This window comes from Myotis davidii, unplaced genomic scaffold (genome assembly GCF_000327345.1).
Source record: "Myotis davidii unplaced genomic scaffold, ASM32734v1 scaffold53, whole genome shotgun sequence".
Lineage (NCBI taxonomy): Eukaryota > Metazoa > Chordata > Mammalia > Chiroptera > Vespertilionidae > Myotis > Myotis davidii.
Window position 1 is genome coordinate 3,060,119 of NW_006286140.1, and position 14,642 is coordinate 3,074,760.

The window sequence follows — 14,642 nt, forward strand, 5'->3', positions numbered from 1 at the left end:
CTTATTGAGTTTCCTTAAAAAAATTAAAAATGGAACTGCCATTTGCAACAGCATGGATGGACCGGGAGATTATTATGCTAAGTGAAATAAGCCAGCCAAAGAAAGATAAATATCACATGATCTCACTCATTTGTGGAAAAAAATGAATCAAAATAGATAAAAATAGATAGATCCAGAGACAGAAAAGCATTGAACAGACCGTCAAACTTCAGAGGGAAGGCAGGGGAGAGGAGATGGGTGGGGTGAGAGATCAACCTAAGGACTTGTATGCATGCATATGAGCATAACCAATGGACACAGACACTAGGGAGGTGAGATCTTGTGCTGGGGGGTGGGAGTGGCTGGGGAGAGGTCAATGGGGGGAAAGGAGACATATGTAATACTATATGTAATACTTTAAAAAATAAAGAATTAAAACAAAACAAAATAAAAATAAATGCTGAATGAAGGAATGGACCTTCCCGATCAGCACCAGTAAGGGATTGGGGAAGGTTTTTTTTCCTTAGCTAGACTCTACTCAGTAATTAGTTTCATTGCCAGAAAGACATATATAAAGCGTCATTTTAAACACTGCCTTTTCTAGTGAGGATCTGAGACTCCACCGCTTAAAATCTCTTGCAAAACTCCAGTAAAGACATGATTTGGAGGAAAAGTAAACAGTAATCTCCACATGTTTTGATTGTGTACTCTTATGATGAAAAAGGTTTCTAAAAAATATTGTTTTAAAAAATACGTTATGTTTTTTGTGTAAATACACTTGAAATTTTAGATAACCCCAATATACATCTACTTACTAGTATTTACAAAGTATGTATGTATCCTACTATATTAATTAATATGATATATAAGACATATACAGAAAATGAATTTTTTAAGTACAGAAAGAAAAATAAAGTTTTAATATTTTATTTTTACACCCTAATAAATGGTTTGGCACAAGAAAGACTAATCTTGGCCCAACAGCTATATTTTCTGGTGCAAGAAAGGAAATCATGTTTTCTTTTCCTAGGCTATTCCCTGATGCTGGCCATTTCCTCTCTCTATTCAGGTTCTCATACAAGACCACCAACGTTCTTCAAACGTTAGTGAAATAAAACAGGAGGAGCTCTGGATGCTCCGTCTGCAAATGTCACAGTTTAATCTTTTCAAAGGTTTGCTGTGAGGTAGAAAACATGGCCATGTGACACTCAACAGATTATTCTTGAATTCCTTGTTTGTTTTCATTGTGACCTGACTCAAAATTTATCTTTATTTTTCCTTCAAAACTCTGAGGATATGTAGTCATATGATTTAAATGGAGAAAGACATTGGTAAAACGTTTATCAATGACACTTTAATACTTTACAAGAGTCTAATACTATAGTCATTCTCTGCAACTTAAAGAAAAATTTTAAAACAAAAAGTTTGTTTTGAAAATGTATGCAATGCCCACCATGTTAAAACTATTTTAATTGTGTATATACGTGTGCAACCCCCACCCCCCCACACACACACACACATACACAGGAGGAAATATCAGATGAATATTCTCTGAAAAGTTAATAAGGTATATCCCAGGATGGTGAGACTGAGGCGAGTTTTTTTTCTTCCTTGTGCATTTCTATAATTTTTCAAACATCCTATAATGGCCAAGTGTTTATTTGTTTAAAACAAGATTATACATATAACCAATTGTAAATAATTTACATGGATTTCTGTATCATAAACTTCCAATAGGAAATTTTAAAATATCTTTTGCAGTAATTAGTATTGAGAAGAAAATTGTATATCATTTCCATTTTATAATACATTTAAAAACAATTTTTAATGTTATTTTGGTTTCACATAAGAATATTGCATTTAAATCAACTGATTCACAGTGGAGCCTCACATTTTAGATTGGGGATAAAAAGGCAGCCAGAGAATGGATCCAGAAGAACTTGCAAAATAATGGAATCAAGGCAGAAAGGAAGATCCTAAATCAGAAGGTGGGTGTATCTGGAGAAGATTAAGGTTATAGAAAATCCCATACAATCCAAGTATGTGATAGTCCTCATAAGGAAAACCATCACTATAAATAAACTAGAGGCCTGATGCACGAAATTCATGCAAGAGTAGACCTTCCTTCCCCTGGCTGCTGGCACTGGCTTTCCTCTGGCACCCCGGACCCAGGCTTCCCTCGAAGCCCTGGCTTCTTCTGGAAGAACATCCGGTCTAATTAACATATTATGCTTTTATTATTATAGATACTCTGGAATTCTAGTCTTCCATTTTTTTTCTGGAAGAGTCTCAATTTGGTTCAGATGCCCATCCTCCCATGTGCCCAAGTTGATCTAAACTATGTGTGATGGTTTCCTTCCTCTTGTCACTGACTTTTTTTTTAAAAAAAAAAAATTGATTTCAGAGAGGAATGGAGAGAGAAAGAAACATCAATGAGAGAGAGAATCATCAATAAGCTGCCTTCTGCACGCCCCTCCCTGAGGACTGAGCCCACAACATGGGCATGTGCTTGGACCAGGAATCAAACTGTGATCTCCTGGTTTATAGGTCCACATTCAACCACTGAGCTGTGCCGGCTGGGCATCACTGACTCTGTTAAGCAATCTCTGTCATGGGACCTAAGGGGAATTCTGTGGGGATATTCTGGATAGATATAGATTTCCCCCTCCTTATGAGGTGTAAATAAAATAAAACAACTATTGAAAGGCATAAAAGAACAACCAAGGCAGACAGGATTTGAGTGGTCAAAATCCTATAGAGAATCCTGGAAAGATGCCCCACACTTGCCTCTAGCTCTACCCATTAATGGTGTGGGGAGTACAGCTGGGGGAAAATGTGACCGTGGAGAACAGGGACCATCTCACTGGGTGGGGAGAAGTTGGGGTTTACCATTTCCATTGGATGAACAGATAGAGGCTGAAGTTTGGGGTCCAACAAGATTGAAGGCTCTTGGTCCAGTTGAGACTCCCAAGGACTCTGCCATGGGAATAAGAACAAACCATAAAAAGGTCAAACCTAACAAAACCTAAAACCCACCCTCAACCAGATCAAATGGATCTGAAAATACCAGTATTCTATTTGCCTTCTAGACAGAATTAAATCCCCTTTGGATGAAAATATCATCAACCAGTGCCTTATAATTTTTCATACACAATGTCTGACATTCAATAAAATTTTACCAGTATATGAACAAATGGGGTCAAATGACAGAAACAAAAAGAAGAAACAGACAATATACTTAGACCTCAGGGTGATTATTAGACAAGAATATAAAAGGAACTCTGATTAATATGCTTAAGAAAATAAAGATAAGTGGAGAATTTATTTCATCAGAAAAATTATGGGAATTTTGGAGGGCGTATAAGGTACCAGTAATGTTCTATATCTTGATCTGTGTAGTGAGTAACTGGGTGTTATGAAAAAAATCTATCAAGCTGTATATCAAGCTGAACATTTAAGATGTGTGTATTTACGTCACACTTTTTTGTTATTGTGTTAATCTTCACCTGAGGATATTTTCCCATTGATTTTCATTGAGAGTAGAAGGGGAAGAGGGGGGGGCAGGAAACAATGATGTGAGAGAGACACAGCGAATGGTTGCTTCCTGCAAATGCCCCAACAGGAGCCAGGGATGGAGTCTGTAACCTAGGTACGTGCCCTTAACCGGAATCAAACCCGAGACCCTTCAGTCCACGTGCCAAGGCTCTATCCACTGAGCCAAACCGTTTAGGGCTGTACATTATACTTTTTAAGAGGTCAAGTAAAAATAAAGAGAGAGAGAGAGAGAGAGAGAGTGCTCTTTGCTGGACAGCAAGCATCAGACTTTCACATGTGATCCTTCAAATTAATGAACTTCCCTCACCAGGAAGGAAGACATTGTTGGTGTGATGAAGATGGCAAAGTTGAAAGTTTGAAATTACCTAGGTCCAGGTATGAAATTACCTAGGTCCAAATGTTTAAACCAGTACCCTACAGGCACCAACCAATCAGAATGCGCACACATTGTTAATCAGTTGGTGTGGTTGAACAGGTGTTTTCCATTCTTTCTAAAGGTATGGAACCACTCAATTAACTACGTGAGAATAGTCCTACTATAACATTAAAAGAGTAGGGTTTAAATCTAGATCTTCCACCTATTAGATTACACCCAATATTTGTGCAAGCTTTAACAAATTATTAAACTCTTTATGCTTGAGTTGCCTCATCTTAGGTAGGGGACATATGAGGTTTATATAAAAGAATACATGAGTTAATACATGTTAAGGGTGTAGAGAATACTTGGGACTTGGTTCCTGCTATTTCTTAAATTAAATATTACTATTCTTATTTATGAAATTTTTCCAAGTGAAATGGTAAACCCCTTCCTTTTTAGGTTTTGATTTGAGTTTTTTGTTATTTGTCACAATCATCACAATGCATTCATCTGACCTCCAGTAAAGACAAGTATTAGGCAATAGGCCATTTGCCTTAAGGCAAAAATCCTTTTTGGATGAATAGCTTTCTAAGGATTCTCTCAGGCTAGTGCTTTTCCCCTCTCCCTCCCAAAAATGAACCTAAACACAAGTGTACTGCTTCCATGATACAGATTTCCCCACATATATGCCATATTTCAACGATGATGCATGTACACTTTCACATGACCTTATTTAGAATGTTGCAAAGCCTGGTTACCCGTGTGCAGTGGTGCCTGTCCTTGAGAAGGCAGCAGCAGAGCTGCACAACATTTTCCTAGGCCAGCACTGCTCATCTCTAGGGGTCATGCCAACTGGTTTCCAAGTTGCTCTCAGTTGCTGCCTATGGCTACCAATACCCATCCACAGTTTTCCTTTTCTAAGTCTTGGTTTTAAATTGCTACTTCTATGTAATTCCACTTCCAGGATTCCAAAAAAATATAACCCAGGACAATCAATTAAGCAAACAAAAGCTATGTTCAGGAAGATGTTCATTGTAGGGTTATCTTAACAGTAAAAATTTGAAAATAATCTAAAGTTACAATAACAAGAAAATAGTTAAATAAACGATTAATAGTTACTCGGTGGAATATTTCGTAGTCACTAAAAGGATAGCTATACAGATATACAGCAGTAAGGAAAATACTGCATTTTATAAACAGGATATAAACTTGTATAGAAGAGTGCAGTATAACTATGTTTGCAAAAGCACATAGAGGAAAAATATCAAAAAAGGTATACAAAAGTGTGGCCATGTTAGGGGATGGTCATTCTTTTTTCTCTGTATATACAAGGATCTATAATAGAAGTATATTCATTTTGTTAGTGGAAATTTTACAAATTAAATTAATTAAAAATAAATATGATTTTAACATATGGTATCATTTGGAAAATATAAAATTAAAAGCCAAAAAATTGAAATAAGGTTATGTGTAATCTGAGCATCTCATGTAACTCTCTATCAGATCCCTAAATTCTATGCTATAAATTGATCTGGAGTTAATTTCAGTCATAACCCAAATCTCTTGAATGTGGTCAAGAAACAGGTAAAGATAAAAAGTAAAAGGATTCTAACAAGTAAAAATGAATATCACAGCTCGGACACTCTACTCAGAGCTCCCATTAGAGGCTAGTTAGGCCCATTCTTGCCACAGTTCTAACAAGCTAAAATTTTTAGGCCTATAGCACATGAGAAGCAGGAAATTAAAAAGTGATGGGGTTGCAAAAAGTGACATCTGCCAGCCTGACAGTACAGTCCAGAAGTAGAGAAAACTGCCCCAAAGTGTACCAAAACATTTTGAAAATGATTTACTATCTGTGCCAAGCATAACTATCTTCCAGTATTTTACATGGCAGTTGGCTCTAACAATTACACTGGAGCCCTAAATAGCAAGACACTTACCTTCCTCGGGACGCTATCCACTCAAAGGAGCATATGGAATATACATTTTAGAAAGATTACACTTAATATGGTTTCTTTTAAATATATATATATTTGTATTTGTTTTGCTTTAAAACACACACATACACACACACACACACACACACTCCTGCAAGGAATTGCTCACTCCTCCATTACAAGCAATAGATGAGGAGTTATACTTGAACTTTCCTGAAAAAAAGTGGCAATTTATTGAAGCAACCTCTCTTCAGATTTCCCTCATTTTGCCCTGTTACTAAAGAAACACTAAGAGAACATTTTCAACCTCAACGCTTGCAATGTGTCCTTTTGTCTCCTATCCTTCCCCTCCTCCACCCACGCCTTTTCCACTCTATACTTGTCCCCCGCCCCCGCCCCACACTGGCTTATCGCAGACTTGGGCTGCACCAGTCTCCGAGGAATTAACATTGAGATATGTAAATGTCAGTTTCTATTATAGTTAACAAGGAACTCTTCCGCCAGGCGCGCACCATTAGCCCTGGGTGATGCGTTCCACAGGATCTGGGCTGCCTGCAGATCGCAACAGTCAGGCTGTTTGGAAAGTTTTAAGGTTGTTTGCTTTAGTGGATTTGTTCCAAGTGAGGCACATGTTTTTCAAATATGAATGCCAAAGATAACAAAAAATGCAAAGGAGAGGGGAAAGGGAGACTTCTCCAGAATATACTGGTCAACTCGGATAAAACTTACTAAACAGTAGAATGTTCAAGGGCGCTTGGCCCTCCACCACATTCGGAGTGACCCAGAAACACTGAGGTCAAAAACAATGTATATAATCACTTGGAAGACAGTGATTTGGGGCCCTGAAAGTATTTTACATCTTCTTCTTGTTGCTTGGGGCAAAGGCCACTGCATTATTCTGTTATTTAGGCTGTTTACAGCTATATTGGAGTGGGCTTTGTTGATAATTTTGTTTCCAAGTAATTTTCTAAAAACATCCTAATTACTGTTCCCTGTCATTAGTTTCTGTAATTTGTTTTCAGGGCTGATGGTCAGCACTGTAATTGCGTTTAGAACACTGAATGGGTTTGCACCATCATTTACTACACCGCCCTGTTAAGCTTACTGCTGCTTCTTGAACCTACTTTAGATTAAAAAGAGTATGCTATTTACATCTTTACAGGAGATAATAAAAGATGATTAATTTTGTATTATTCAAATTTAGCATTTACATAGCACTTTGATTTCCCAAGGCATTACAATCATTTATTAATTATCCAGCCCTTGAGCTCTAAGCCATTTGGAGTCTCTGTGATTTCCAGATAAGCCACCTAGACTGGGCAGGAGGGTTGGCTGGTGAGAGCTTCCTCCCTTCCTGTCAGGGTTCCCACCCTTTTTCCAGGCCACCCTACCCACCTGGGATCTGCACAGGCTGGCTCATTGCCGTGTTTGAAGATTTGTGTTTGATGTTTTCTGAATGTGTGTATAGAATACATTCCAAAGTCACATATAGATTATTTTTGGATTATTTCATCTTTTGGATTTTCCCTATTATGATATACTTCCATGCAATCATTTTCCCAACATCACTTACACCTGTATTGAGATTCTGTTTACGTCAGGCAGTGAGCAAGGCTCTGGGGAGAGGAGAGCTACAGTCTCACATGCAGATAGTTAAGAAAACAATGGAAAACGCTGTCAGGTGAGGTGTGTGATGGCATCTGAAGAAAGTAGCATGGGAGAACCGGCTTGTTTCTTCTCTGAAGGGCAGCAGTAGTGTTTTCTGAGCTGACCTTGGAAACTCTAGTGTGTACCTTGGGTGGGAAGTGGAGCGGGAAGGGTGAAGAAGACAAGGAGATAAATAAAAATTTTCCTGGGAGACAAAACAACATGGAAAATAGAACTCGGGAGGAAAGTAAGTCCTTGTCTGCCCTGATTAGAGGGTTTGTTGCAAAGAATGATGGAAAATGAGACAGGAAAAATGGCAAAGATGAATATTCTGGATAGTTTTGAATTGTCTGATAGTTGCAGTGGACTGCTCCAATAAATTGGCATACAATGATACAAAATATGATAATAAAGCAGGAGGAAGTACCACTTATTGAGCATCTACTATGTGCCATGCCCCAAACTAAGAGCTCATCCACATTATTTCATCTGACTCTCAACTCTGTAAGGCAGGTATTATTAAGGAAACGGAAACAGAGAGGTTAAGTGATGTGCCCAAAGTAATCCAAATTCTAAGAGGTAGCTGATCAGTCCCCAAGGTGTGCTATCTTATACACTGTCTGACCAGGGATCAAACCCACAGCCTAGGTATGTGCCCTGACCAGAAATGGAAACCACAGGTTTTTGTTGTAGGGGAGGATGCTCCAGTCAACTGAACCACCTGTCCAGGGCTCATTCTTTACACATTTTGGTGAAAATCTTTCCAAAAGGTACTGAATACTTTAGTGCATTGTTAGCTAACAGAATACAGTGAACTTAATCTGACTGCTTCTAGGAGGTTTGCATTTTAGACACTGAAAGCATTTGTCATTATATCGAGTGTAATTGTGAGGCCACCAGGATCAATGCCTTTACAGCAGTGGGGGGTTCTTACATGGGTTTTCACTAATTGCCACGCCTCCACCTACTCTGGGTTGAATTGTGTGTCCCCAAAAGTCATTGGCTGAAGTCCTCATACCTAACAGCTTAGAATGTGACTTGATTTGGAGACAGAGCCTTTTCAGAGGTAATTAAGTTAAAATGAGGTCATATGGTGGGTCCTAATGCAATATGATTGGCGTCCTTATAAAAGAGGAAATTTGGACACAGAGACACTCACAGAGAGAAAACACAGGGAGAAGATTGCCATCTGCAAGCCAAGGAGAGAGTCCTGGATTCTCCTTCACAGCACTTAGGAGGAACCAACCCTGCTGACACCTTGATCTTTGACATCCCAGCCTCCAGACCTGTGAGACAATACATTTCTGTTGTTTAAGCTGCCCAGGGTGTAGTGCTTTGTTCCTGCAACCCTAGCGAACTAATACACTCCACCCCCAGTGCCATGGTGGTTGGAATTTCCTCTCCCTTCCTCACGTTCACCAACATGAATAAGAACCAAGAGAACTGACAGGGCTTTGATGAGCTGCCACATTTTGCACAAGGTACTACATAAGGACCTGCCCTAAAATAGTTTCCTTTGAGTTCATCTGTTCAAATGATTGCATTTATAAGAAGAAGCATTTGAATATTACTTTTCCTGAATTAAAAAAGAAACAAAAGAAATGAGTTACTTTAGAGTCTGTGACACTTTCCAGCCTGACCCACCCTGTGGCAGGGCTGATGTTAACGCAGATGGGCTCTTGGGTACGCTTCCTGGAGCCCCAGTAGTATTCCAGACGGATCTGAAAACAAGTACATGCAGCTTCCTGTTTAAGACGTGCAAATAAACTGGCAGCCAAGGCAGCAGCCCCTGATCTATCCCTTTTTTAAGTAATTTTCAAGACAAGCTCAAACATAACTCTCACAGTTGGTTACTGGAGGAGTTAATGACTCCAAGCTCAAAAGGAATGACTTTTTAAAAATTATCCATTTGACAAAAGTCTCCCTAAGGCGACACTTTTTAAACCCCCCCCCCCCCGCCCCGCCCCGCCATGTTGGCTCCCCTGGTTGAAGTTAGGGACTATGTATTAATTAGCTGAAGCTGGCTCCCAGGAAACACTAACCCTTGTGTTTTCTCTCTGAGAATCACGAGCTCAAGTTGGACGACAAGCAATTCTAAATCACCTGGAAGCTTCTTGTTAGGTGAACGGAATGTTTCCTGGTAAATATTTTCTCCAAATTACTCAAGCTCGGGTCTTTTCATTGCAGGGGGACTGACTTACTATGAGGGCAGTTAGTTGCCTACGTGAGATGATTAAAGTTCACAGAAATGCGTTCCTCTCCAAGGCTTTTCCTTCACCGGCTCATGGCAAATGTCTGAATTTTACAACAAATACATCAGCTATAAGTTAATTATGGGTTTCGCCTCCGCATCAACAAGTAATACTCTTAGAAGAAGTAACTTCTGGTTCCTACCGGAACCCACCGACATGGATGCGGGCCCAGCAGACACAGGTCCCAGGGGCGGAACCAGTCCCCAGAGCACGAGGCTTAGCTGTGCAGGGAGCGCTGGGACCGCTGGTGGCAGAGGACCCACCATGCTGTGTCCTGCCAGGAGAGGGCTGGAAGGTAGATCGCAGCTGGCATCTCTTATGAACAGGATTGGGCTTCCTCCTGTTGGGAGTCAACTACAAATAGTTTATAGTTCAGGGGTACTACCTGGGTAAGAAGTACATTATTGGATGGACTGGTAACATTTCAACTTGCTTACACATTAGTAAGAATTAGGCTTTTGTGTCTAATTTTCTATGTGACCAAAATGATGACAGCTGGGGCCTACCTGGGCAGAGTCACCAAAAAGGATAAAAGGAGAAACTGAAGACAAACTTCTAGCCTCCGGAACTGTGGGAAAATAAATTTCTCTTGTTTAAGATGTGTGAATAAACCGGCAGCCGTCCAGTTTGTGGTGCTTAGTTATGGCAGCCCTAGCAAACGAAAGTATTTGCCTTGTTTCGGTCTCATTGTGTGAAGTTCTACAAAAGATTGGAAATGCCTTTTCCCAAATATTTTGCTGCTTTTTGTGGTGAGCTACAACTATTAACTCAGTCCACATTCCATCCTCCTGGAACACTCGAAATACATTAAACTCTATCTGTTAAGTCTTGTTCTTGATAAGACTCCCGGGGAAGTAACTCAGCCCACCATTGAAAACATATGCCAAGGGGAGACGATGAGATAGTTCTAAAGCAAGTTCATGTAAGTTCAAATGTAAGGAGATGGGGATGATGATAGCTAGTAATCGATGCTTACTAGGTGCCAGCACTGTAAATGCAAAGACTTGATGCCTATGACAGTTCAATGATTTGAAATTTAATGCACACTAATGAGTAGCTACTATTCTATTCCTCTTCACAGATAAGAAGGGTGAGGCATAGAGAATTAGGTAGCTTCTTCATGATCACACAAGTAGCAATTGAAAAAGAGGGATTTAAAACCCAGCAGTTGGACTCAAGAGCGTGAGTTTATAATCCCTCTGTTATTCTGCCAAGGCATTTAACTTTAGCAATAGAAAAACGAAGTTGAAACCCTACCTCACACTATATAAAAATGGGTTAAAGACCTGAATATAATAACAAATTATAAAACTCTGAGGAGAACTTACAGACATAAATATTTTTTTTTAACCTGGGATTAGGCAATGGATTATTAGACGTGATATCAAAGGCATAAACAACAAAAGAAAAATTAAATAAGTTGGATTTTATTAAAATTAAAAACTTTTGTGTTTTAAAAGACAATATCAAGAAACTGAAAAGACAGTCCTCATAATAGGAGGAAATATTTGTAAATTAGATATTACAGAAGGCTCTAGTATCCAGAATCTAGAAAGAACTCTTAAAACTCAACAACAGCCCTAGCTGGTTTGGCTCAGTGGACAGAGCATTGGCCTGCGGACTGAAGGATCCCAGGTTTGATTCCAGTCAAGGGCACATGCCTGGGTTGCAGGCTCGATCCCTGTAGGGGATGTGCAGGAGGCAGTCAATCAATGATTCTCATCATTGATGTTTCTATCTCTCTCTCCCTCTCCCTTTTTCCCTAAAATCAATGAAAATATATTTCAAAACAAACAAAAAACCTACCACAACAACAAAAAGACAAACATCCTAATATAAAAATGTGCAAAGGACCTGAATAGACATTTCTCCAAAGAAAATATACAACAGCCAACAAGCACTTGTAAAGATGATAAATATCATTACTCATTTAGGAAATGCAAATCAAAACCACATGAGATATCATCTCACACCCATCAGGGTGGCTATATTTAATGAGGAAAATTAAAAACCCAATAACAAGTACTAGGAGGTTGTGGAGAAAGCAAAATTTCATACATTACTGGTGGGAATATAAGGTGGTACAGCTGCTGTAGAAAAGAGTTTGGCAACTCTTCATAAAGTTAAACATAGTTACTACATAAACCAACCAATTTTATTCCTAAGTGCCTATGTGAGAGAATTGAAAACATATTTCCACACAAAAACATAATGAGTGTTCATAGCAGGTTCATTCATAATAGTCAGAAAGTAGAAGCAAAGGAAGTGTTCAAAACTGATGAAAATATGATATATATATATATATATATTCATACAATTGAATACAATCAACCATAAGAAGGAATTAATTACTTACACATCGACAACACAGATGGACCTTGAAAACAATATGCTATGTGAAAAAAGCCAGACACAAAAGGCCACTTATTGTAGGATTCCATTTATAGGAATGTTAAGAATAGGCAAATCTATTGGTTGCCAAAGCTTGAGGCCCAGGGGAGGAATGGAGTACGGGTTTCTTTTTGGGACAGTGAAAATGTGAGGGTTGCACAACTTTGTGAATATACTAAAAACCACTGAATTATATATTTTAAAAGGCTGGATTTAATGGTATATGAACTAAACCCCTCTAAAATTTTCAGGTCCTTCAAATAATATTTTTACCCAAGATAAAAAATAAATAATTTTATATGTACTTTATTTGTTTGTTAGGAAGTGGCTTTGCAGAAACAAAATGTTTGTCCCTTGCACATTAAAAATAATTTTGTGTTAAAGTAGAGGAACCAAGAGAGAAGGGAGGCTCAGAAACCAAGTGAAAATACTGCTTAAGAAGGAGGAGGTATCCAATTATACTGCCAGGGTGATAGTTCAAGCATAATAAACACTAGTATGTAATTATGGTATTATAAAGGTACAACTCATCTGTGACCCTAAAAACACTGAGTACAGTGGAGAAATTCTGAATGAAATAGAATCAAGAGAAAATATTTGACTACGTAAATCCAAATGTATCTACACAACCTGAAAAAAGCATATAGATCAACAGAAGAGCAAATTAAACCACATATAATTCATTTTCCATCACAAGGGGAAGACAGAGAATACTGCAAATATCAAATTACAAAGGGGAAAATGTGACAATTATCTATCAGAATCATGTCAAACATCACTTTAGTTAAGAGCGATGCTATTACCAAAAACGTGTAACATGGATGTAGTTATAAGGACTCATCCAAAAACCCCAAAGCAAATTCTACAAAAATTCTGGCCTGTACTCTTCAAATATGTAGTGAAGTTGAATAAAAATCATGCAAAAATGAGAAACTTGTCTAGATGAAAGTAAATCCAATGCATTGATTCAGAATTGGGTCCTGGAATGGAAAAAAGGAATACCTTATAGGCATTAGGGAGTCAATTGGTGAAATTTGGGTATAGACTGTGCACTAGAAAATAGTATTTTATGATGTTAAATATCCTTTTTCTGATAATCATATTGTGGTTATATAAGAGAATGTCTTCATTCTTAGCAAATGCACATTGAAGTATTTTAAGATAAAAGAAGATAATTTCACCAGAAAGATAATAATTATTTTAAAGCTCCAAAGGTAACTTCCAAAATGACTTAACATAGCTCTCACAATACTGATAATATGGTTGTATGGGCATAGTTGGAAAAAGCTTCTCAGTTGTTTTGTGGAAAAAGGAAATTTCAGCCTTGTTTTGGACTAAAACATCCTCAAAATAATACAGAACGAAAACTAACAAGATTTCACATAGATTTTAAAGAACTCAGTAAATAGCTGTGTTACCTATTTGAGCCAGGACGATTGTCTGGGATTCTGACCACCTGATTTGAATTTCTGTTCATTGAACAATGTGAGGTAAATGGAAAATCAGTCATCTTGGTCTTGATTCTAGTCAGGGAAGACTGGTGAAACAAAGGGCCCGGAAATCCCTTTAATTGCCCCAGAGTTCAACAATCCAAGTTTCATGTAAACAAACATGCTCACGCTTTTATGCACAGACATTCAATATGCCACATTGCTAGGGCTGTGTGGTCACACCTGGGCTTTTTCTCTTTTGACTGCCACTGATAAAAAGACTTTGGGTAAGTTTCTTAATCTCTTTGAACGTGAGTTTTCCTACTTGTAAACTGAGCAAAATAATATCTCATTTGCAGGGGATTTGCCAACATTCAACAAAATAACAAATTCGAAGTGCCTGACATCTATGTCATTACATTAGGCGCATGCTGCTGCTGCTGGTGGTGACCATGAGAGATGCAAGGATCCCCACTGAGGTACATCCCTGCAGACCTAAGCATTCGAACACAGGGCTAGACGTGAAGAAGATCCTAAGGAAATACGCGTGAGTTGATTAGATATTTCCTACTGGGAACTACAGGGATCAAAAACAATTGTCTTTTGACTCGTTGTCTCTTCCCAAATGACATCCCACCCCTCGAGCTTCATTTGTCCTCCTTAACTAGCAAATGCGCCTTCTCCATTCATAACTACTGGCTGCAGGAAGCCTGCTCTAGGACATTATTTTCTTTTGATTATATTTTCCCCATCTAAGAAAGTTTACTCATTCTGCATTTTGCCAAACCGCATAATCTGGAAGTACGAACTACAACTCCAAATGGAAAGACCTAATTGGGTTGCAGCCATCGCTGGGAAAGTTGTAGACCTTATTTAAAATTATTATTTTAACTGGCCAAATGCCTTTGTTCCCAGATCAATAATCTCTGTATTGTGCCAGAAACTGATGTTATTTTCACTTATATCCTAAATTTCACCAGATTTTCTTTAAAGTACACGCTTAATTTCAGAAGCCAAAATTGTGGTGAGTTTTTCAAATTTCCTATTTCAGAGGCATAAGCTTTTTTTTTCCCCCCCCAGAGAGGAAGGGAAA